The following is a 23,628-nucleotide window of genomic DNA, read 5'->3' on the forward strand; positions in this document are numbered from 1 at the left end:
TCTGCTATGCCCAGTCATGGACGGTGGGAAGTGTGACTTCTGCACAAATGCAGTGTTCGATTTCAGAGTACAACAGCTGCAACCATCAGTCAGTTTTGCTCCCTGCATTCAGAGATTTGGGAAGAGCATTGTCTTGATTGCTAAAGTCCAGAATGCTTTTCTCCCCTTTAGAGTGCAGATGACCCTTTGGGAAGCCATGTGTTGAAAATGGCAGAAACTCTGTCAGCTTGAGTTCCTGAATGGAGGATGGCACTCCCAATTACCATTATGTGAGAAAGAAATTTCTATAGCATTTAAGCAATATACATTTTGTAGTCTGTTTATAATAGAAGTTAACTCGTTGGTATTTGCATTTACCTTTTGTCTGTGTGCTTTTACTGACATCTAACAAGCTCTGACCCATATTTTCACAGATCCCACTGTTGCCCACTTGCTAATCTCTATGTTTGTTTGTTTGTTTGTTTTGTTTTGTTATATTCCGATCCTATAAGCACTAAACTGTCTTCACCCAGGGATTGTCTCTTTCCCCAAGAGGAATCATATCTTTGAGATGGAAATTATTTAAAATTCCAAGTGCTAATTCTAATTCTTCCCAGTGCTTTGGTCTCTTATCCTGATTACTTATTAGGTTTCTTTTTCTCCTAGTCTACTTCAGCATCTGCTATTTGTGTATTTCTGAATCCTGTGTATTTGCCTGGTACTCGAAGCATTTTGAATATTCTGATTAATTGAAACTGTCCGTATATTCCCTGAGTTTTGCATGTTGGCTAATATAACTTTTTCTTGCCTAAATTAGGGGTTAATGTCCTCCTCTGGTTCCTGGCTTTATGCCTTCTTTGAAATACTGTGTTAGTTTCATATCTGGAAATTTTCAATCTTCTGTTTCTCTCTGTTCTCTTATTTTATGACCTCTTGGTTTGGGGCTATCTTCCATAAACTTGGTCCATGGTTTAAAGAGGGAAAGTGGGTGCCTAGATTGTTTTCTGACCTGGTTCAGATTTCCAGCTGTTTGCAAGTCTGTCATTACATAGGGCTCTACTTTAACACAGCCATTTTTCTCTCTGCAGTATTCTCTGATATCTTTCTTCCACTCCCAGGCTATCTGTCCTTTTACAAATGATACAAAGCAGAAAATTTACATAGTTCCCAGTGATATCTTTAATTCCTGAGTTATTTTATTGCCTATTTTGTTTAATTGGCCTTATATAGCCTCTTTAAATATTTTTGCCATATGTCGCTAATTGGCTATTTTTATAACATTAAACTTTTTGGAAGTTAACATCTTTGCAACTAGTGTAAAACTCTGAAGACAGAAACTAAACATATATGTATATACACACACACACATATATATTTAATCTTTAATTCTGTACAGTGTGAAAATATTTAATGTTCTAATGGGAAGTTTTCAAAACTCCCAATTTGAAAGCAAGAATTATTCAGATTGATTGTCCAAATATCCCCGGATTTCTCACTTTTATTTTAATTTAATACAGTGTGGAGCTAATTAGTATAAAAATATTGCTTTTTAATGTAGAACAACTATTCTAATCAAATAATCAAAGAGGGGCACTTTTTGTTAGTCTTTCAAACCACTGTCGTCCTTATTCACCCTCTTTAAAGTTGGTAGGAATGATTACATGACAATTCTTAAACAGTCTGCAGAATTCAAAATGGTAGTTGCTCACTCTGACTTCTAAAACCCTAGATTGTTGACAGGTGTAGGGAACATCCTATACTTTCTACTCTTACCTTGTAAAGTCCTAGCCATACGTACTAACTAACCCAAGCTCTAACTCTTAGAGTTAAAAAAAAAAAAAAAAAAGAAAAGAAGAAGTCAATATTTGTTTATTTTGGCACACTATATGTATTGACTTCTTTGCAACTGTTCAGTGGAGTTGCAAAATATTGTAATACAATGTGTAGCATAAAGAGTACAGTACTGGGGGAGCAGGGCACCTGGGTAGTTCAGCGAGTTAACTATGCATTTCTTGGGTTTGGGCTCAGGTTATGGTCTCACGGCTTTGTGGGTTTGAGCCCCACATCAGGTTCTGTGCTAGAAGCATGGAACCTGCTTGGGATTCTCTCTCTCCCCCCCCCCCCCCCCACTCTCTGCCCCTCTCTCACTCATGCTGTCTCTGTCTCTCTCAAAATAAATAAATAAACTTAAAAAAAAAAGAATAAGGCACTAGGGTTAGCTGTTCTCCAAACTGAGTCTTGATGTCTTTGTAAGTGAATAGTAAAAGTTACAATGAGACTAGCTTTGGAGATGGGACCAGATATAATATGTAAACACTCAGCATTGGACAGAAACATTGGTAAAGCTACCATACTAAATTAATGGTAGTTGTTATGAGGAGGAATACGAGGAAGAAATGAAGGACACAGGCAAAAAGAAAAAAAAAAGGGGAGAGGGAAGAGAAGAAAGGGGATGCGAGAAAGGCATAAAAATCCTCCCCATATACCTGGTTATACACTGTTCTGTAATCCTTACAAAGATTATTATGAACACTGTAATGAATTATTTTAAATTCATTATGAAAAAAAATTTTTTAAGAACTGTTAAACATTATTAAGCATCTGACTTCAGCTCAGGTCATGATGTTGCAGATTGTGAGTTTGAGCCCCATGTCGGGCTCTGTGCTGACAGCTCAGAGCCTGGAACCTGCTTAGGGATTCTGTGTCTCCCTCTCTCTCTGCCCATGCCCCATTCATGCTCTGTCTCTCTCTCTTTCAAAAAAATAATCGTTACAAAAAAAAAAAAAGAACTTTTAACTTAGAAAGCTGATATCAATTTCAATTAATGGAAACTGTATGTATGTATGTATGTATGTATTTATTTATTTATTCTGAAGTTAGCTTACATACAGTGTAGTCTTGACTTCAGGAGTAGATTACCATGATTCATCATTTACATACAACACCCAGTGCTCATCCCAACAAGTGCCCTCCTCACTGCCCATCCCCCATTTTCCCCACCTCCCCAACCCACTGCCCCCATTAGCCCTCAGTTTGTTCTCTGCATATAAGAGTCCTTTATGGTTTGCCAATTTCCCTGTTTTTATTTTATTTTTCCTTCCCTTCCCCTATGGTCATCTGTTGAGTTTTTCAAATTCTACACATGAGTGAAATCATATGATGCCCATCTTTCTCTGATTGACTTATTTGGCTTAGCATAATACCCTCCTGTTCCATTCATGTTGTTGCAAATGAAAGATTTTATTCTTTTTGATTGCTGAGTAATATTCCAGTGTGTGTGTGTGTGTGTGTGTGTGTGTGTGTGTGTGTACATATATATGTGTGCACATACATATATACACCACATCTTTATCCACTCATCAGTTGATGGACATTTGGGCTTTTTCTGTATTTTGGCTATTGCTGATAGTGCTGCTAAAAACATTGGAGTGCATGTGTCCCTTTAAAATTTATTTTAATCTTTATTTATTTCTGAGACAGAGAGACAGAATACAAGCGGGAGAGACACAGAGAGAGAGGGAGACACAGAATCCACAGCAGGCTCCAGGCTCTGAGCTGTCAGCACAGAGCCCAACGCAGGTCTCAAACTCATGAACCTTGAGATCATGACCTGAGCCAAAGTTGGTCGCTCAACTGACTGAGCCACCCAGGCACCCCTACATGTGTCCCTTTAAGTCAGCACTCCTGTATCCCTTGGAGAAATTCCTAGTAGTGCAATACTCCATACTGTTTTCCAGAGTGGCTGCACCAGTTTGCATTCCCACCAACAGTGCAAAAAGGTTTCCCTTTCTCCACATCCTCACCAACATCTGTTGTTTCTGGAGTTGCTAATTTAGCCACTCTGACCAGTGTGAGGTGGTATCTCAATGTGATTTTAATTTGTATTCCCTTAATGATCAGCGATGTTGAGCATCTTTTCATGTGTCTGCTAGCCATCCAAATGTCTTCTTTGGAAAGCAATAACCACTGGATTATTTGTTTTTCAGGTTTTGAGTTTTGTAAGTTCTTTAGAGATTTTTGATACTAATCCTTTATCTGATATGTCATTTGCAAATATCTTCTCCCATGCCATCAGCTGCCTTTTAATTTTGTTGATTGTTTCCCTTGCAGTGCAGAAGCTTCTTATCTTGATGAGGTCCCAATAGTTCATTTTTGCTTTTATTTCCCTTGCCTTCGTGGACACGTCAAGTAAGTAGTTGCTGCAGCTGAGGTCAAAGAGATTGCTACCTGTTTTGTCTTCTAGGATTTTGATGGTTTCCTGTCTCACATTGAGATATTGCATCCATTTGAAATTTATTTTTGTGTATGGTGTAAGAAGGTGGTCCAGGTTCATAGTTCTGCATGTTACTGTCCATTTCTCCCAGCACCATTTTCTGTCTTTTGCCCACTGGATACTCTTTCCTGCTTTGTCAAAGATTAGTTGCTCATATATTGTGGGTCCAATTCTGGGTTCTCTATTCTATTCCATTGGTATATGTGTCTGTTTTGGTGCCAATACCATACTGTCTTGATGATTACAGCTTTGTAGTACAAGTTAAAGTCCAGGATTGTAATGTCTCCAGCTTTGGTTTTCTTTTTCAAGATTACTTTGGCTATGCAGAGTCTTTTCTGGTTCCATACAAATTTTAGGATAGTTTGTTCCAGCTCTGTGAAGAATGTTGGTGCTATTTTGATTGGAATTGCATTGAATGTGTAGATTGCTTTGGGTAGTACCAACATTTTAACAATATGTGTTCTTCCAACCTATGAGTATGGAATGTTTTTCCATTTATTTGAGGCTTCTTCAATTTCTTTCATAAGCTTTCTATAGTTTTAAGCATTCATATATTGTTACTTCTTTAGTTAGGTTTATTTCCTAGGTATTTCATGGTTCTTCATGCAATTATATATGGGATCGATTCCTTGATATCTCTTTCTGTTGCTTCATTGTTGGTGTATAGAAATGCAAACAATTTCTGTGCATTGATTATATATCCTGCGACTTTGCTGAATTCATGTATCAGCTCTAGCAGTTTTTTGTGGAGTCTTTCTGGTTTTCCATGTAAAATATCATGTCATCTGCGAAGAGTAGAAGTTTGACCTCTTCCTCACTGATTTGGATGCCTTTTCTTTTTCTTTCTTTCTTTCTTTTTTTTTTTTTTTGTCTGATTGCTGATGCTAGGATTTCCAACAGTATGTTAAACAATAGTGGTGAGAGTGGACATCCTGTCATGTTCCCGATCTCACAGAGAAAGCTCTCAGTTTTTCTCCTTTGAGGATAATATTAGCTGTGGGCCGTTCATATATGGCTTTTATGATGTTAAGATATGTTCCTTCTATCCTGACTTTCTTGAGGGTTTTTATTAAGAAGGGGTGCTGTATTTTGTCAAATGCTTTTTCTGTATCTATTGACAGGATCATACAGTTCTTATTCTTTCCTATTAATGTGGGCTACCGCTTTGTAAATCAACAGATATTTTGGTTGTTAGATTCTTTTTTCTTCTTTTCTTCTCGCTCTCTCTTTTTTTTTCTTTTTTTTTTTTTTTTTTTTTTAATTTGCCACAGACCTGGTTATATCACTTTTTGGCTCTGTCTCCTGGGGAAAGTCATTTAGATTCTTTGTAAAGTGATAATTAATACCTCTCTGCAATTTAACTATCTTGAGGAATAGATGTTCTTCACAAGATTGTTTTCCTTTAAACTTTCAATTGAACTTTCTTTAAATTAACTTCTTTGACTAAATTAAGCTTTAAATAACTTTATCAACCTGTTGTAGACTGTTACAGTAAATACAACTGAAATGATTTTAGCTCATTTGTCTCTCTTCTTTCTCTGCTGCCCTCTCTGTCCCTTTTTGTGTTCTTTTTCCCTATTCTCTTCTCTCTCTTTTCCTTCTCAGATTTACATTCAGATAAAGATTTTTTTCTTTTCAATTTTAGCATTTTCAGTCCTAGCTTTTGAGTGTGTATATGTGTGTCTATAGCTTGTGAATGAGTATATCTGTATATAGAATTCAGCAGTTTATTTCTGAACCCATTTTAAAGTAATAATTTTAAAATATTTCTAAAAGGCCTTTGTTTATATTGTTTTATATGTTCAATTAACATTTGAAAGATAACTTCCTTATTTTCCTTCATTTTATTTCTGCTTAAAATATCAGAGCTGTCATTTTAAAGCATTACTAAAAATAAAATGGAAGAAAAGTTAATTCTAAGAGAAAGACCAAAAGGAAAACAAAGCAAAAAACAATCCAAACCACCTTCCAAATGCCTTTCATCATACTCTGCAAGGTACTGAAATAGAGTTTTCTATTCCTGTCACATCCAGTTGCAGGATTTACCAGAAGTGGACCTTGTTCCAGTTAGATGAAGTAAGATTATCCTGAAAGCTGCTGATCTGTTTTCAGAAGAATTGTTACAATCCTTGAGAGAAATTGTTTAGAGTAATAGAATTTTAGCAGAAATGAATCTGTTACTACCTGGGAAAAAAATTGTTACAGGCACCGAGACTTAAGATGCCAAACTTGCAATTTTGATCATGGTTTATGAAATTAGGACATAGAGGAAGGGAAATATATTGGAAGAGAGTTTTATTATTTTTTTCAACAGAAACTTAAACCCCTGTGAATTGGACCATTTCATTGTTTTTTTCTCTAGATAGCTCTTAGACAATAGTTATTACTCACACCGGCAATGAACTTCACTTGCATGTCAGTTCACAGTAATACCTCCCTCTTCCCTGGCTAATCCAAATGATGAAAGGAACACAGGCTATTTTCTTTTGTGAAAGCTTTATCTTGAGGGACGAAATTTTAAACATAACATTTCTTTGGAAACACTAAATTGATCAGGTGTCAATCTAGAATAAGTTATTGGGGTCAATCATCAACCTAAAAGTCACTATAGTCCACTTATAACTTAGGAATTCATTTCTTAACCAAGTACAATTACATTTTAAGTAAGTATATCTAGGTGACATTGCTGTAGGCAAGACTTGAGGATCAAAGGCTACATTTGACCCTAAACAAGGAAGTGTGTCCTTTACATACAAAACTGACAAAAATATTATGAAAAATAAAGAGAAATTGAAGTTTCTGCCCACAGTTTCATATTTTAAAATGCAGTGTTTTGTTTTTTTGTTTTGCTTTGTTTTGGTTTTGTTTGTTTGTTTGTTTTTTAACTGGCTTAGTCTGTTCAGGCTGCTAAAACAAAATATTATAGACTGGGTAGTTTATAAATAACAGATTTATTTCTCACAGCCCTGGAGCCTGGAAGTCTGAGATCGGGGTGCCACATTGTCATAAGAGGTCCCTCTTCTGAGTTGCTGATTTACCCTTGTACCTTTATGGTAGAAGGGGCTAAGAAGCTCTGTGGGACCTCTGTCATAATATAGGACATTAATCCCATTCATGAGGGTTCCACCCTCCTGGTCTAATCGCCTCTGAAAGGTCCCACCTCCTAATACCTTCCACACTGGGCATTAGATTTTCAATATACGGATGAAGGGACACATTCAGACCATGCAATAATAGTGGGGCAAAAGGAATCACAAGATAAATACAATTTTTTTGTGTGCATGTGAAATGTAAACTCAATCTAGTCATTTCACTCAAATCTGTCTTTGCTCCTTATGACTCAAGATGTCAATTAAGCAAAATAAACAAGAAGCAATTAGTAATTTCTTAAATTGAAGGTTTTTCTAACTACTAAAACATTGCTAAGGATCCACTGTTGATCACAAGGCTTATGATGTAGGAAACTTGTCTCCTCACTCCTATTCTTTTCATTGTGGTCACTGCTTAACATACCCCTGTGATTATATCAGCAACTGATTGTTTCCTTAGCCCCTAGGAACATTTTTGGCACAATTATTTTGGATTAACCCAAAATACATAATTTAGCAATATTGTGCTCCAGGTTTTTTCCTTCTTTTTTCTTTTTATTTTCCCTATTTTCCTTGCTCTATGATCTCCAAAATCACTATAGCATTTATTGCTGAAAATTCCAAGCATATGCATGTTAGCAATGTCATAGCCAAAGTAGACACATAATATAGACTTTAGAGAAAATGTACAATGTTTAATGGGGCACGTATATTTAGACCAAAGAACTCATTCAAGTTTCTAAAACTATAGTAATAGTGAAGAAAAACTTCCTAATCTGTGAAGAAGCAGCAAGGTATCCTTGACACAGCAAGCATTGGATACAACGATTTTGCCTGTTACTTAATAACTTACTCTGAGAATAAAAATTAGCTTTCTATGTGTGCACTTCTTTTGTAAAATGAGAAAAAAAATATTAACTATGTCCTTTATTGTTGGTACGATATAATTAAATATAATTAAATTATCTGTGTTGATGTGCCTATCACAGGATTTGCCATATAGTCAAGAAATACTAGTTTCCCTGTCCAATGAATGTGAATCTGCCTTCCATGTTCCAATAAAAACACTTGTGTACTTAAGACTTGGAAAAATCCCCCTATTGTTGTGAGTGCAGCAGTGCAATCTCGTGTTTTATTATTTTGGACAAATCACTTTTTTTCAGTGGATATCCAGAACTGCTAACTTACATCAGAGTATAAATATGGTAGGTATAATTATGCAAGAGGATTATAAGACCATCATTTTACTTCTGGTCTCAGCAGAAGTGTCTAGACAATATTGAGGAGAATAAAGTGGTTTTTATCTCTAATAGCCTATGGAAGAGACTACGAGGCAGAGAGTAGCCTTGTTAAATGTGAGAAGAGGATTTTAAATGGGGAGAATTTTTGTTCCCTGAGTACAACCTCCCCCCCTCCCCAGCCCTTGATATGAAGGGCCCCTTCAACTTGAAGGGCCCACTTGTCCCTTCAAGTGGAAAGAAGTCTTCAAAGTGACCAAGAGGAGAGCTTGATATATGTTCCCTGGGGACTCAAGAGCCAGAAGTGTGGCCACACAAATAGGAGGAAGGTGTAATGGTTGCATAGGAAGAAAATCATTATGCACCCACAGATTTTATTGCAAAAAAAAAAAAAAAAAAAAAAAGAATGTTTGAGTATACACGCTCCAAATGCGTTCAGTCAAGGAAAATAACCAGGAAAGGGTCAATTTTGAGTCTGTCAAAGGGAGACAACTGAAAGGGTGAAAATACCTTGGGCTAAATCTTATCAAACCACCAGATGCCCAAGGGATAAGCAAGGAGTGGCAAAATGACAAGGCATGAAATGTCTTGCACCCACCCAGTGAGGACTATAGTCCAGCTATCTGCAGGGTTAGAGAATTTCAAAACAACAGCAACAACAACACCACCCCCCCCACAAAAAAAAAAAAATGATCTAGGAGAAAAATTGCTTCATCTTGTGAATTACATTCTTTGTTTATGCAGACATGGTGTTTGCAGAACCCTCAAGTGAGGAGGAATTTATCTCTGATATGCACTATTACGCACAAGTTCAAGACTTGTCTTATTTTTGCATTCAGATTGCACAAAATATCTCTACCTCAACATTGTAGTAATGCTGACTGGCTAATTTTTTTAGATATATTTGAAGTCCAGATATAACACTGTAGCAATATAAGTGAAGTGAGTACTTTCCAGTCCTTTTCTGCTTGCTTTCTTTCACATACTTTGGAAAGGTCAAACCATGGAATTTCCAAAATAGGAGAAGCAGCAGAGGAAACAAAATAAATAAATTGTATCTCCCTCCTTTTTAACCTACCCTATTGGTTGATATTCCATTCTTCTGTTTATATAGGTATGTGGTTGTAGCACAACCTGTGAGTAAACAGAAATAGGCCGATCTAATAAATTATTTTATAATCTGTTTCCTCTCTGTCCCTTTGAGTTTTACAAAGATCTGTAAACAAGTGGATGTAACAATGCTACTTTTCCGAACAATATATTTGCCCTTACCCATATCAATAACACATAGTGTTTTTTAAAAATATTTTTATCAAGATTGGGTTTGAAATCTGTTTTCTGATTGACTATTTGCTACTAGAAATAGTCCAAAGCAAAGAGAATTAAACTATATCCTACAATTTACTAAAATATTGGAGCATGGAATAAGGATTGCTAGGTACAAAAGGTATATACCATCTTGTCTTTTTTTTTTTTTTTCAGTAAATGGTAATAGGCTTATATTCATCTAAACATAAGCCAAGTAAACAGATGTTTTTACACGTAAAAGAAAACCCTGAATTGTTGAATTGCTCTAGTATAACTGGGTTCAAACAGACACTTGAGGGTTTAAGAGGGAATGCCATGACCAACAAATCCAGACGTTCCTTGAGCTCAGCTAAATCCAACAGAAACATTCAGCTTTATGCTTTTACCCTTGAGACAGCTTGAATTCAATAGCTATTTGCAGAGTTATGCGATGGTAAGACAAAAATGAATGTACCATGTAAAACAGTGTTTCAAATAACATAGTGGTTTGAAGACATTTATTCTGATTTTTATAAGGCTTTATTTCTTTCTTACAAGTTGGTTTAGCTTGTTAAAAGAATATTACCCTCTTAAAAAATATAAACTTTTTCTCCTTAAGGACAACATAAACATAGTTAACCTACATCGTCACATTCTTCCAAGACTAATATTGAATAAAAGAGGGCATTGTGTGGACAGTCAGCAATTCTTTCTCTGCTCAATACCCCTGAAACTGTAATTATCTGAGGTGTTGCTATAAATCCAGTATTTGCAACATAAATTCTTTAGAGAGTGAGGTAATCGCACGTGTCATAAGGGAAGAAAAAAGTTTCATGTTCACTTTTTTCCCATCATTGAATTTATACTTCAGAAGAAATAGGGTAAACATTATGCAGTCCAATGCATGAACTCATTTAAAAAAAAAAAAAAAACTACTTTAAACAACACATCTAGTAATTATAGTAACAGTTTGTCTTGTTACTAATGAATGTAAAACTGCTAATGACATTACTGTTGTTGTTGTTATTTCTAATGCTTTGTGGGCATATTATTTGACAGGTTTCCACATTGACATTGTTTCTCATGGCCTTTTGTGTAAAGTTCAAACATTTCCATACCATCCTACCTAAATTTAAATCTTTCTTACCTCTTCCAATTTGCTCTACTGTACAAGTTCACGGTTACCCCAAAATTGCTTTCATTAGGTACTTATAGAGCAGACTGAACTCGCCAATAAAATATCCTTAGAAAGTTATTGCCAAGAAACTGTGCGCATTTTTTGGTTGTTGTTTGTTTTCAGAGTCTTTGCTAACACACACACACACACACACACACACACACACACACACAGAGGAATTATTTATAATTCCTAAGCATTCTGAGAGAGAGGCCCACCTTCAAGGTTTAGGAGTGGATCAGGCCCAGGAATCTCCGTCCTGGTTCCTGTGAGTCAATGTATTGCAACATGGAAACTTGTAGTAAACCACAGTGAAAGGCATTGAACTCCCAAAACTCTTAGCTTTCTCTCAAGTGCTTCAGGGTGCATTTCCACAGATTCTTATTAAAATTAACGGCTACTGTGAACAAGACAGCGAGCACAAAAGACATAACCTCTCCCCTACTGCAGTTTCCAGTCTAGTAGAGGACACATTTTAAACATGGAAACAAAGACATGTACAATATGTATCTTAACAGAAAATGCCCATGCTAGAAGAATTTGGCTATGACGGCATCATCTAATAACACAGATTTATTTTCTCACACTAAAGAAACGCTATTGTGACAGATAATAATTTCTGAAGATGTTCCCACCAATATATTCTATCTTAAATGTTCTTTGTACAATGGAGAGGTAGATTTTATGGCTTCTCTTGCATTTGGTGAGGCTCAGCTAATGCAAATCTGACAATATATGACTTTTGTGACTAAATTTTAAGAGGAAATAAAGCTTCTGGTTTTCTGCTTCATCCTTTTGGGATTCTTGATCCTGGAAAAGAGCTACCGTGTTGTGCAGAAGCCAAACAGCTACATGGATTGGCCAGGTGAAGGTGTTCCAGTCCGACCCCCAGATCCGGCTGAAGTCTCGGCCAAGAGGTAGCATCAACCTCTACTATCCGAGTGAGTGCATCTTCAGATGATTCCAGCCCTGCCTTCAAACCTCCCCAGCTGACCCTGAATGGAATAGGAATGAGCTGTCCTTGATAAACAGCAGATTTGTGCGTGAAGTTAGAATTAATGTTGTTGAGGGGCACCTGGGTGGTTCGGTGGGTTTGACTTCGGCTCAGGTCATGATCTCACAGTTTGTGGGTTCGAGCCCTATGTCGGACTCTGTGCTGACAGCTCAGAGCCTGGAGCCTGCTTCGGATTCTGTGTCTCCCCCTCTCTATGTCCCTTCCCTGCTAGTGCCTTGTCTCTCTCAAAAATAAATAAAAATTAAAAAAAAAGAATTAATGTTGTTTTAGGATTGTCTGAGCAGACTTTGGTACTTCGGTACCTGTGAGTGGGGTGCTAGCAAAATTCAAATAGATGACACAGATTTAGATCTACAGATATAGATATATCATCACTTCGAAGCACGTACCATGATGAGCCATTGTATTTAGATCATCATTATTGTTGCTCAGGTCCCAGGACTGCTAGTTCTCCCTGCCCTCAGCCGTCAATATTTTTTCTAATGGTAGTTAATTAATTGTCCATTAACCTCTTCCTCCATGCTTCTAATTCCCTTACAAACTAAATATTTAAACGCCTATTACTTCTTTCAATAATAATTATAATATTCAATTACTGAGTAGAGAATTCAGTAAAGAATCCTACTGGGCAGGATTAGAAGTGGTTGCAGTTCTACATTCCAATTCGGCCATGATTTTAAAGCAATGGAAATTAAGGGGATACTCACATGTATGGGTAGGAGCGATCCTTCACCATCTCCCTTGCCTCTCTTTCAATGTCCTCCCTTTAGAGGGAAAAAGTGTTACGCGTACCTAATGTTTTTTCATCTTATTAACCACCTGCCAGTGTGAATATAAAGTTCTATGTAAGGCACTGGTATGAATGGGAAAAGCGTATGTATTTATTTACTCCTTTTGGAAATTTTGCATCATTGCCTTCGTGTACATCTTGACTTGTTATTCTAAATGGTGGTCGATAAAATTATTTGTTTGCTATGCAGTTGCTCTACATGACTAGAAAGGTTTGAAGCTTAACTGTTTTGAAAGTCTGTGTACGCATGTGTCAGTGAGATCAGGAATTTCTGACCATTCGCCTATCAGAATTTCAAATCCCTATGTCAAAATGTCTTAAGACTTAAAAACGTAAAGCCTAGGAACACGTTCTATTTTTTTAAACGTTTAGACAACCCCTCCTGTTTTCTACTGCTAGAGGACAGAAGAGTTCAAGCGGACAAAGGGAGAGAGAAGTCATCATGTTTTATGGACTCTCTTCTCTAGTGCATTTTGAGCTCTAAAGAAACGTGGTGGCCACAATCTTTGCTGGGATTCTGGCATCCTGTGACACAAATATCAGAAACGAAGAGAGAGAATGCTCAATTTGTGCCTTTGTTGTCCTGCCACTCACTTCCTCCAACCATATGTCATTAATAAGGCTAATGGGGTTTTGGCACCAAATCAACTGGAAAGGGATGTGGTAAAAGTGCGGGTAGACGAAAGTGGACGACAGGAGCAAGGAAAGCACTCACAGGTCCTCTGTGTCAGGAGCGGCAGCCCCATCAGCCTTCTCTTTGGTCGCTCCCTGACAGGGCTGGGGCCCTTCTCCAAGTGACTGTGTCTCATGCATTCATGGGCCGCTTTCACACCACAGCCCCTTTTGTTCAGATCTGAACATACAGCCCATTGCTTTCCTCCCCTCAGCTGCCATATGGCTTTGTGGAAACCGGCCTAAAAGGAAGCAGGGGGAAAAGAAACCCTAGAAATAAAACAACCAACAGATGAAATTGATTTATTTTCGGCATTAAGAGACGGGGGTGGAGGCCTTTCAGAAACATAAAACCTTGCGCTGAGCCGGCAAACAGTCTGCTCGTATGACAGCGTTTGTATACGTTTTTCCGAAAAAATAACATGTGGCAGAAAATAGAAGCCCCATTGTTTTACCGAACTACTGTATCCAATTTGAATGAAACGCAATTTTCAAGCTTAAGTAAACCGACTTCCCAGTTTGCCAGCGTACTTTCGTTTTAGCTGGACAAAATACTCCAGAACTTTAAAATATGTACTGAACATCAGCCTTCTCGAAGTTTATCTTACTCAAAAACTTTTGCAAATAATTCTAGACTGTAAATCACTTTATTTTAGTTCCTCTGCTTTAAGCTTCTCGATTGAGGCCGTTCTCAAATTGCTTTAAAAGCCTATTTAAATACGTCTAAACGGTGGGTTTGGAAATGACATCTTGTCACGATGTACAGATGCGACAGGAGTGCTGAAAACACAAGCTAATGATGGAGATATATTTGAAAAGACAGTTGGATCTCTGAACAAATTTGCCATATTGAAACATTTAAATTAAGAACAGGAATATTTGAGTTCTACAAGACTATTCTATAAGACTGTACCTTTTTCATTTGGACATTGAAAATGGTAAATAAAAGGGAGTATCATTGACACAGGTATATAGAAGTGAAATTAATTTATCGATATTTATAGTCTGGTGCTCACATGTACGTTGCTAAAACACACATGTTATTTTCTATGAGTTCCCTGTATTTATTCAATAGCTATAAGCACTGGGTTACCTCTTCTTTGTTTCTGAACTTTTATTTTAAACCTAGGTTGAAATATATCAGAATAAACTGAATGCATAGGAGAACATAGGCGGTACATACTTAGGTTGCTTCTTAATTTATTTAAGAAAAAACAAAATTAGAAAGATGCCTACATTCGATGGTGTACATGACATTGAGGCAGAGTTGTAAGTTTAGCTCTATCGCTAATACATTATTTGACTTTAGCAATTCATTTAATGTCCTCTAACTTTGTTTTTTTATGTTTTATTCTTATTTTATTTTTATTTTTTTTAAGTTGATTTATTGTGAGAGAGAGAGAGACAGTGCAAGAGGGGGAAGGGCAGAGAGAGGGAGAGTGAGAATCCCATGCAGGCCTCACGCTGTCAGCACAGAGCCCAATGCAGGACTCTCACGAAACCGCAAGATCATGACCTGAGCTGAAACCAAGACTCAGACACTTAACTGACTGAGCCACCCAGGTGCCCTTGTGCTTTTTGGGTTTTTTTGTTTGTTTGTTTTGTTTTTCTTTTTTTTATGTCTTAGAATTTTCCAAAAATTCTTTAAGAAACATATCTTTGTATTTAAAAGAAATCTTGCTCCAAAGGCTTGTATTTCAATACACAAAATTAGTGCTACTCTTGAAATCTTTAGATTTCTAGAGAAAGTTGCTTCAAGAGATTCTGCACCTCTCCTTCTGTCTTTTGGGTCATCCCTAGGCAACTTTTTTTTGATAAACCAGTTGTTTGATTTGTAAAAATATTTATCATTTTAAAGTTGAATTATGAGAAAACAAATTGAGGGTGTAAATTTATCACGGCATCTGGGTGTTGGTAGTTTTGACAGAAGAGGCTCCGGTCCCCACTTGGAACATAGGTCTATGGGCAAGACATTTCTGAGATCCAAGCCAGGCAGGTAAATTTTGAGGACTTATGCTATTTAGAGGAGGCAGTATTCAAGAACTTTAAATGGCTAAGAGTTCTATTTATATACTACACACACACACACACACACACACACACACACATGATATTTACATAATATTCTGTGACATACATTTTAAGTAACAGATACTTATAGCTATAACTATTTAGGAGAGAAATTTGTTAAGAAAGGAATCTAAAAGAAAAAAAAAAAACCTCTCCTTTGGTTTTTCTGCTGAAAGTCAGATTAATTTTTATTAAGACCACATGGCATTTGGCACTGTGCTTTAGAATTGTGAAACCCAAGATAGGGTTATACTACCTGAAATAAAAAACACAGGGGGGGCAGAAAGAGTGGTTGGTCTCAAGCAGTATCAATATATTCCAAAGAGTTTTTAGTTGTGAAATGGACGATTGCTATCAGCAATACATTGTGATTTTAGTCTCTGTGGGTTCTTCTCTATGGTTCACATTCTGCAGCCGTACTAAGGAATCTGTTGTGTTCCCCTGAATCGTAAAGAATTAGTTTCTTCTTAGGCAGAAATCTGGGAAGCATATGGTCTTGTGCAGATGTGCGCATGTGTAATGCTTCCTCGCCTCAGAGTTCAGACAATGGCATGTGGCTCATGGCTCACTTTGTGTCTGTCCAGTTTCTGCTCCACATGTTTTCCCACTCAGAGGAAATAGAAATGGAGCTCCTTCTCACCTCATTACTTGTTCTATACAGAATGTCCTATGATGGCTTGATGGTTTCTATGGTCCCAACAGGAGTCAGAAAAATCTTAAGTTGTATAATGTTTTGAGCCTTTTAAGATTTTTCTACCTCATTTTCAACTGTGACAAGAAGATGTAAAAGAGGAAACAGGCATCTCAACAGCTCAGCTTTGACACTTAAAAATAGTTGAAATTCTCCCCTTGTCGTTAAGAGTTTTGTCTGGAGTTTTGAAATCTGTTTCCATTGCTTAGTGATAATAAACTTTCTGGTTTATTTATTTTACTATGATTTCATCTGAATATTATTAAAACTTCGTCTTTATTGGAACCATTATGATTGCAATGACTTCCAAGCAAAAATCTGCAATTACCATATAAGGAAAAGATTAAACAAAAAGTTTGGGTAAAGTATCTGATTGTGAATACTTCTTTTTTTTTTTTTTAATTTTCAATTTTGTTTTGTTTTGTTTTTGAGATAGAGAGAGATAAAGGATGAGGAAGAGGGGCAGAGGGAGAGAGAGAGAGAGAGAGAGAGAGAGAGAGAGAATCTTAAGAAGGCTCCATGCTCAGCACAGAGCCCAACATGGGGCTCTGTCTCATGACGGTGTGATAATGACCTGAACTGAAATCAAGAGTCCAATGCTTAACTGACTGAGCTACCCAGATGCCTCTTCACGGTAGCCATTTTGAAATGGGTGTTATGATATTTTCAGAAAATCTCTTTCTGTATCTATGTTCTTTGTTTCAGGTCTAGGGTTTTTCCCACCTCATCACAAATGTAAATATACATCATGATAGATGAGATGATCTTATGGGACGGGACTATTTGAGATGACGAATCTGGTGTTTACCAAAACATTCTTGAAAGCATCCTTCCCATTTCTTTCATAAAAAAGAGTTTTATAGAGTTATTTGGAAGCACACAGATTGATGGACTTCAAGGCTGCTTCAGCAGTTTGAGTCTGAGTTTTTTGGCTGCCTCCATAATAAAATTTAAGGTATTTCATATTCGGGAAATGGAGCCTCAACAGGGATTTGGAGTAATACAAAGTTGCTTTAAAAGACAAAACCAGACATTGAGTATCGTTTCAAAACTAGAAATTTACCTTATTTTCCACTGTTTTAGGCACTTAATATTGTTTGCATTGCTATGAATCTTCTCTAGAAACTATGAAAACAAGAGAAGAATTCTTAAACAAACAAAAAATACGTGCAGTAGGAGTCACTCTCAATGTCTTATACCCCATCACTCTCTGGGAATATCTGTATACTGACAGGCACATTTGTAGAACAAGTGCTTAAATTAGAAAAATCACATTTTGCTGTACAAAATTTCTTGTGTCATGTAAACAGGAATAATATTTGGAAGCAGGAGGCGGGTGTCCTTCCAGAATTCTTTAGAAGATATAAGATCTGCAACTAGTTTCCTACCAGGTCTGAAAAGGTCACTTACAATCGAGGTGTATTTTACTATCAGAACTCTTGCTTCTAATCATACCTGTGGAATCAAAAATAATTAGACATATATAGGTCCTATTGTCATGAACGACTTAATAACCGTGTACATTTGAGCAATAAAACTCTTCCTGATCCTAACGTTCCACATCTATATGATGGGGTTAATTATATCAACCTGTGGGGCTTTTGTAATGATTTGAAATAATTTAATAAATTACAAAATTCTTTGTCAGGAGTATATTAGGCACTCACTAAATGATAGAATAGATATAAAACATTTTCTATTTGTGTGTAAAACTGTACTATGCAGGCATTGTGCTGAGTGTTAAGTCCACATGAACTTATCGAACATTCTCAACAATCCTCTAAAGCAGTCATTATCTTGATTTTAAATATGAGGAATTTAAGGCTTAGAGATGTTAATTTGTCCATGGTCACTTGGTTAATACTAACTATAGAGATGAGTATAATACCAAAATACTATGACACAAGAGTTCTTAACTCCTTGAATAAATGGTTTCCATTTTGACATCCATTTATCTCCACTAACTGTGGAATTTATTTCTATATAAGCATTATTCTGTCTCTGTAATAATGCTTAAGGATGTACCTTATAAATTTACACTTGCTTATTCTAGATCAGATGTGTAGTTATTATTACTCTACAGATCATAGGTGGCCATGTTGCATTTTACCATGTAAATCTACCTACCTGATCTGGAATCACCTAAACTGCTTAATCCTGCAATATAGCCTTCTAGCCAAGTGAAAATTTAAATTTACAGGTTGAAGATTTTTTTCTTCTTTGGGAAAACATAAATCTAAAAGATAAGAAAACAATCTGAAAAAAAGGAATCGAGTAATTGGAACACATTGCTTTACGCAAGATGATGGCAGAATGATGTTTGACAAATTGTTAAAATATTTTAGTATGCCTCTTTTGAAGACCGAGGATATTCAGAATACATCCTTAGATATTGAAGTCTAAACAAGCAGCATTAAGGATACAGATTCCACCACCCGTGAAGCAGGTGAACTCGACGAGAAAGTCACAGCGACCAGGCAGCCTGAGACTTCCCTGACCATTTGATGACACCAGCTGCTCAGAGGAAAACACTTTGAAACTGTTTTTCTTTTAACCTCCTGGGATATTTTTGATTTCATCTCTGGGTATTTCTTGGCATGGAAATCTTGGACTACAATTTATCTTTGTACTGGCAAGAGGACTCTAACTCATGATCTCCAGCTTGGATAATAGAGGATTATTGGCAAGGAGATTTCTGTGTTTGGCCTGTAAAAGCTTTTTCTTTTCCTGTTTCATCAGTCTTTTGATTGTTTATCTTTAAGTCATAAGATAATGTTTTCTCCCTCTTCTTTTGTCCTAATCGAGCATTGAACTTGATTTGAATAATTTGTTTGTATTCATGTCTGAAAGTAGCATTGCAATTTTTATCCCCAAGATGTAGGCATTGTGGAGTATGTCCCCAAATCATGGTATGATAATATTTTAGTTTTTTCACCCTTTAACATTCTTCATATGACTCAGGAGGCTGCATGAGATTTTATATTTTGTTCATCTTGTTATGAAGAAAATTCCGTGAACAACTTTTTTCTTTTTAAACTCTGGACAGATTATCTTGAGCCTTGATATTTCCTTAGTGTACTAGCACTTTTGCCTTTTCTTTCAAAACAACTCTTAATTAGGAAAGTCACACTTTTCATTTTGACCAAATGTAAAATTTTATTTTCACATTTATCTTGTTGATTTATGAAATTACAAAGCACGATACAAGATGAAACAAATTCTATAACGATAATGCATGGTATAAAAGTCAATAAATGTTATTAATGATTTCTTAAATGACATAATTGATACTCTATATTTTTGTTGTCTATTACTTATTTGCAACGAAGATTAACAATATATTGCAAAATTAATGATTTAATTTTCATAATTGGTAAAGATTTGAAAGAAAAAATATCAGCATATAAAGGAAAGATACATATGAAAATATAACCCGATTTTGGGTGCCTAGCTTGGTTAAGCGTCTGACTCTTGATTTCAGCTCAGGTCATGATCTCATGGTTTCTGAGTTCAAGCCCCCCACCATGTCAGGGCAGAGCCTGCTTGGGATTTTCTCTCTCCCCCGCCCTGTGTCTCACCTGTGCATGCTCTCTGGAAAAAGAGCACTCTCTCTCTCTCTCTCTCTCTCTCTCTCTCTCTCACACACACACACACACACACACACACAAATGAAGAAATAAATATTAAAAAGCAGAAAGAAAATATAACCCAATTTATATATGCAAATTCATTGTAGAAGGGAAAAAATACTGTGGGTAATCAACTCTAATATTTAGCCTAATTTTTTTGTGTGTTTTATCTTTTTTTTGTATGTTTGCTTTGGTTGGAGGGTTGATTTTTGTCTTTAATTTCTCCAGATTTCCAGTTTTCTTCATATCAGAATATAGTTCTTGTATAATCAAACTTATCTGGCTGAATAGCATTTACAATTTGTAATGAAATAGATCACTTCTTGAGTAGAGGCACAGCAAATGATTCAGTGAGAATTGTGGCACTTTTATGCTATTAAGGTATTGTCTGTCTTACAGCTTTCAGTAGATAGACTCAGAAATCTGTTGGTTTTCTGCAGCTGTTAAAGTAGGCAGAATATTAAGAACTTCTGAACACTGGATGAAAACTACATAAGTGGATATTAAATGATAAAGTAACAAAGGTGATGTTACATTTCCAAAAATAGTAAATAAAATATTGATTCTTAGAAATTTTCTCAAAATTGAAATTGGACAATAAATGTCAACCATTGCGTTAATACAAAACAGCAATTCTGAAATACTCAATTTTATACAATTTTAAAAGCATACCTTTTAATAACATGCTCACATGATTTGAATTAAAGATGGGTTAATTTAGAAGTAATCCCTTTATTTTTTTAAATTTTTTTTCAACGTTTATTTATTTTTGGGACAGATAGAGACAGAGCAAGAATGGGGGAGGGGCAGAGAGAGAGGGAGACACAGAATCGGAAACAGGCTCCAGGCTCTGAGCCATCAGCCCAGAGCCTGACGCGGGGCTCGAACTCCCGGACCGCGAGATCGTGACCTGGCTGAAGTCAGACGCTTAACCGACTGCGCCACCCAGGCGCCCCTGAAGTAATCCCTTTATAAGAGTATAATAGGTCATATTCCATAATTGCTTAGTGTCATTGTCATTTGGTAAGTTCTGTTTCTTTTAGATCGTGCTGACATAGTCTTGAAACCTCTACTTTCTTACATACAAGTCACATAGTCTTTTTTTTTTAAATTTTTTAAATTACATTTATTTATTTTTGATAGACAGAGAGAGACAGAGTACAAATGGGGGCGGGGCAGAGAGAGAAGGATACACAGAATCGAAGCAGGCTCCAGGCTCCGAGCTGTCAGCACAGAGCCTGAGGCGGGACTCGAACTCACAAAGCGCGAGATCATGACCTGAGCTGAAGTCGGACGCTCAACTGGCTGAGCCACCCAGGCGTCCCACAAGTCACATAGTCTTTAGCAAACAGTGAACACTTTAAAGAAGAAAGTAAATCAACCTACAGTTCACATTTATCCTTTAAACTGTTAGCAAGCATCTTGTAGCATGGAAATCTTAGTTTCTAGAAATGTAGAGAAAACAAACATCATAAACAGTACTTTCATGTTTCTTCCTTGAATCATCGTCATAGATGTACTAGGAGATTCAATTAAAGAAAAACAAATAAACCATAATTATTTTATTTTACAAAAGGGAATATTAAAAGCATCTAGAAGATAAATGAAACATTTTGTAATTCTGTAATTAAAAATACATAAGCTACATTAATAAAATTTACTTTACTTTCATTAATATAAACAAGATTATACTCCTTACTGATGAAGGATGCAATTGCTATAATTGAATTTTGGAAAAATTTGGAGGAAATAGTAGACTCAGGCAAAGCTGGAATTGATAAATGCAAACTATATATATTGTACATTATAGAATGACCTAAGGATATGGTAGAAGAAATCACTGCCAATTATTCATAGGCATTGTGATAGAATTTTCCTTGAAAAATCACTTAGAGACTCATTTAGTTCATTCTAATGACATCTCACTTATACAGACTGGACAGCAAACAGTGATATTTTGGGTTGCGTCTAGATAAAAGAGTTACAAGCAGTTAAGTATCAAAAGCAAAAAAAAAAAAAAAAAACAAAAAAACACTTGATTTCAGAAAAGGAGAGTGTGTGGGAAAATATTAAGGAACAAAAATTTGTTCCTCTAGATCTGTAGGGTTCACCTCTACCAGTGATAAACCCATTCCACAGGTGATGTGAGCATTGAGTGATAACTCCCAGCTGCTGCCTATTCCACCTACCAGCCACATCTATATACCTTGGCCAATGGTGCTTTGAGTAAATTAATATATAATTTTTTTCAGAAGTAGTCTTCATCGTTTCCTCCTTACTCTGTAAATATTTTAGCTCTTTGTTGCTTAGGTGTCATTAAGACAAAAGCAGAGTCACTAGGTGTCTCAGACTCTTTATTTATTTTTTTTAATACACATGATTTAAACCATCTGAAAGACAGAAGGGATTAATTAGCCAAAGTATAATCTAAAGAATAGATTTCCCAATGAAAAATTATGGGAACCTAAGAAGAAAGCAAGAAAGATGCCTACATAACAAAAGTTCCTTTGGGCCTTCCTTTGTTAGAAGCATTTCCATTTTTTAACAAATTTCTTTCTATATATATGTGTATGCTGACTATATATGTTGAATATATATACCTATAATATATATAGGTAATATGTATATGCAACAATATATATTATATATGATATGTATGTATGTTACATGTATTTGGTGTGTGTGTGTGTGTGTGTGTGTTTATTTATTTATTTTTTGCCAGCAACTCCTAAGTTCTTACCTAATAATTTATGTAAGCGATCTTTTTTTTTTTTTTTTTCAACGTTTATTTATTTTTTGGGACAGAGAGAGACAGAGCATGAACGGGGGAGGGGCAGTGAGAGAGGGAGACACAGACTCGGAAACAGGCTCCAGGCTCTGAGCCATCAGCCCAGAGCCTGACGCGGGGCTCGAACTCCCGGACCGCTAGATCGTGACCTGGCTGAAGTCAGACGCTTAACCGACTGCGCCACCCAGGCGCCCCTACGTAAGCGATCTTGTTTGACCTTCTGAACCCACAGATGGATGGTACAATGGGAAGAAATTATAAAATGCTAAACAAGTTCCTACAGAGATTCAAAATCTTTTGAAAGCAGCTTTATCATATTTATTAACATATGTTTATTCCTATAATTAAGATTTATAACTAAGATATTTAAGTATAGAGAATACTTTCTGTTGTTTTTTTAAGTTTAAGTACCTAAAAACTGATTCAAGTTGTGAATGAACCACAACTGAAACTGAGTGTACTTGAACTACATTCCATTGCTGTAACAGTGATCTAGTGCCTCAGTGATGTTACATTAACAAACAACCACTAAACCTCAGTAACATACAACAATATATCAATAAATATTTGTGCTCATGGTTGTGAGTGTTGGCTAGTTGGGATCAGAGGGACTCATTCATATCTACAGTCTGCTGTTCATCAGCTACAAGTTGGCTTTTTTGATCTTGACTGAGCCTTCTGTCATGTCTAGGCCTCAACTGGTACAAAAAACTGGGCCTACTGGGCTCTTCTCCTTGCTCCAATAATGAAGGCAAGGAGCAAGAAGAAGGAAATGGAAGTGCCTGAGCCTCTGATCACTTTGAATGTGTACTGATTCCATTAGCTAAAGCAATCACGTGCCCAAACCCGGACTCCCTGGGGGAGGGCACCACCAAATAATGCAGTCAACATCCTGCAGCAAGCTGCGCCTCAGCTTGAATTTTCACCTAC

Source organism: Puma concolor, chromosome B1 (genome assembly GCF_028749965.1).
Source record: "Puma concolor isolate L17-30 chromosome B1, mPumCon1.1.hap2, whole genome shotgun sequence".
Lineage (NCBI taxonomy): Eukaryota > Metazoa > Chordata > Mammalia > Carnivora > Felidae > Puma > Puma concolor.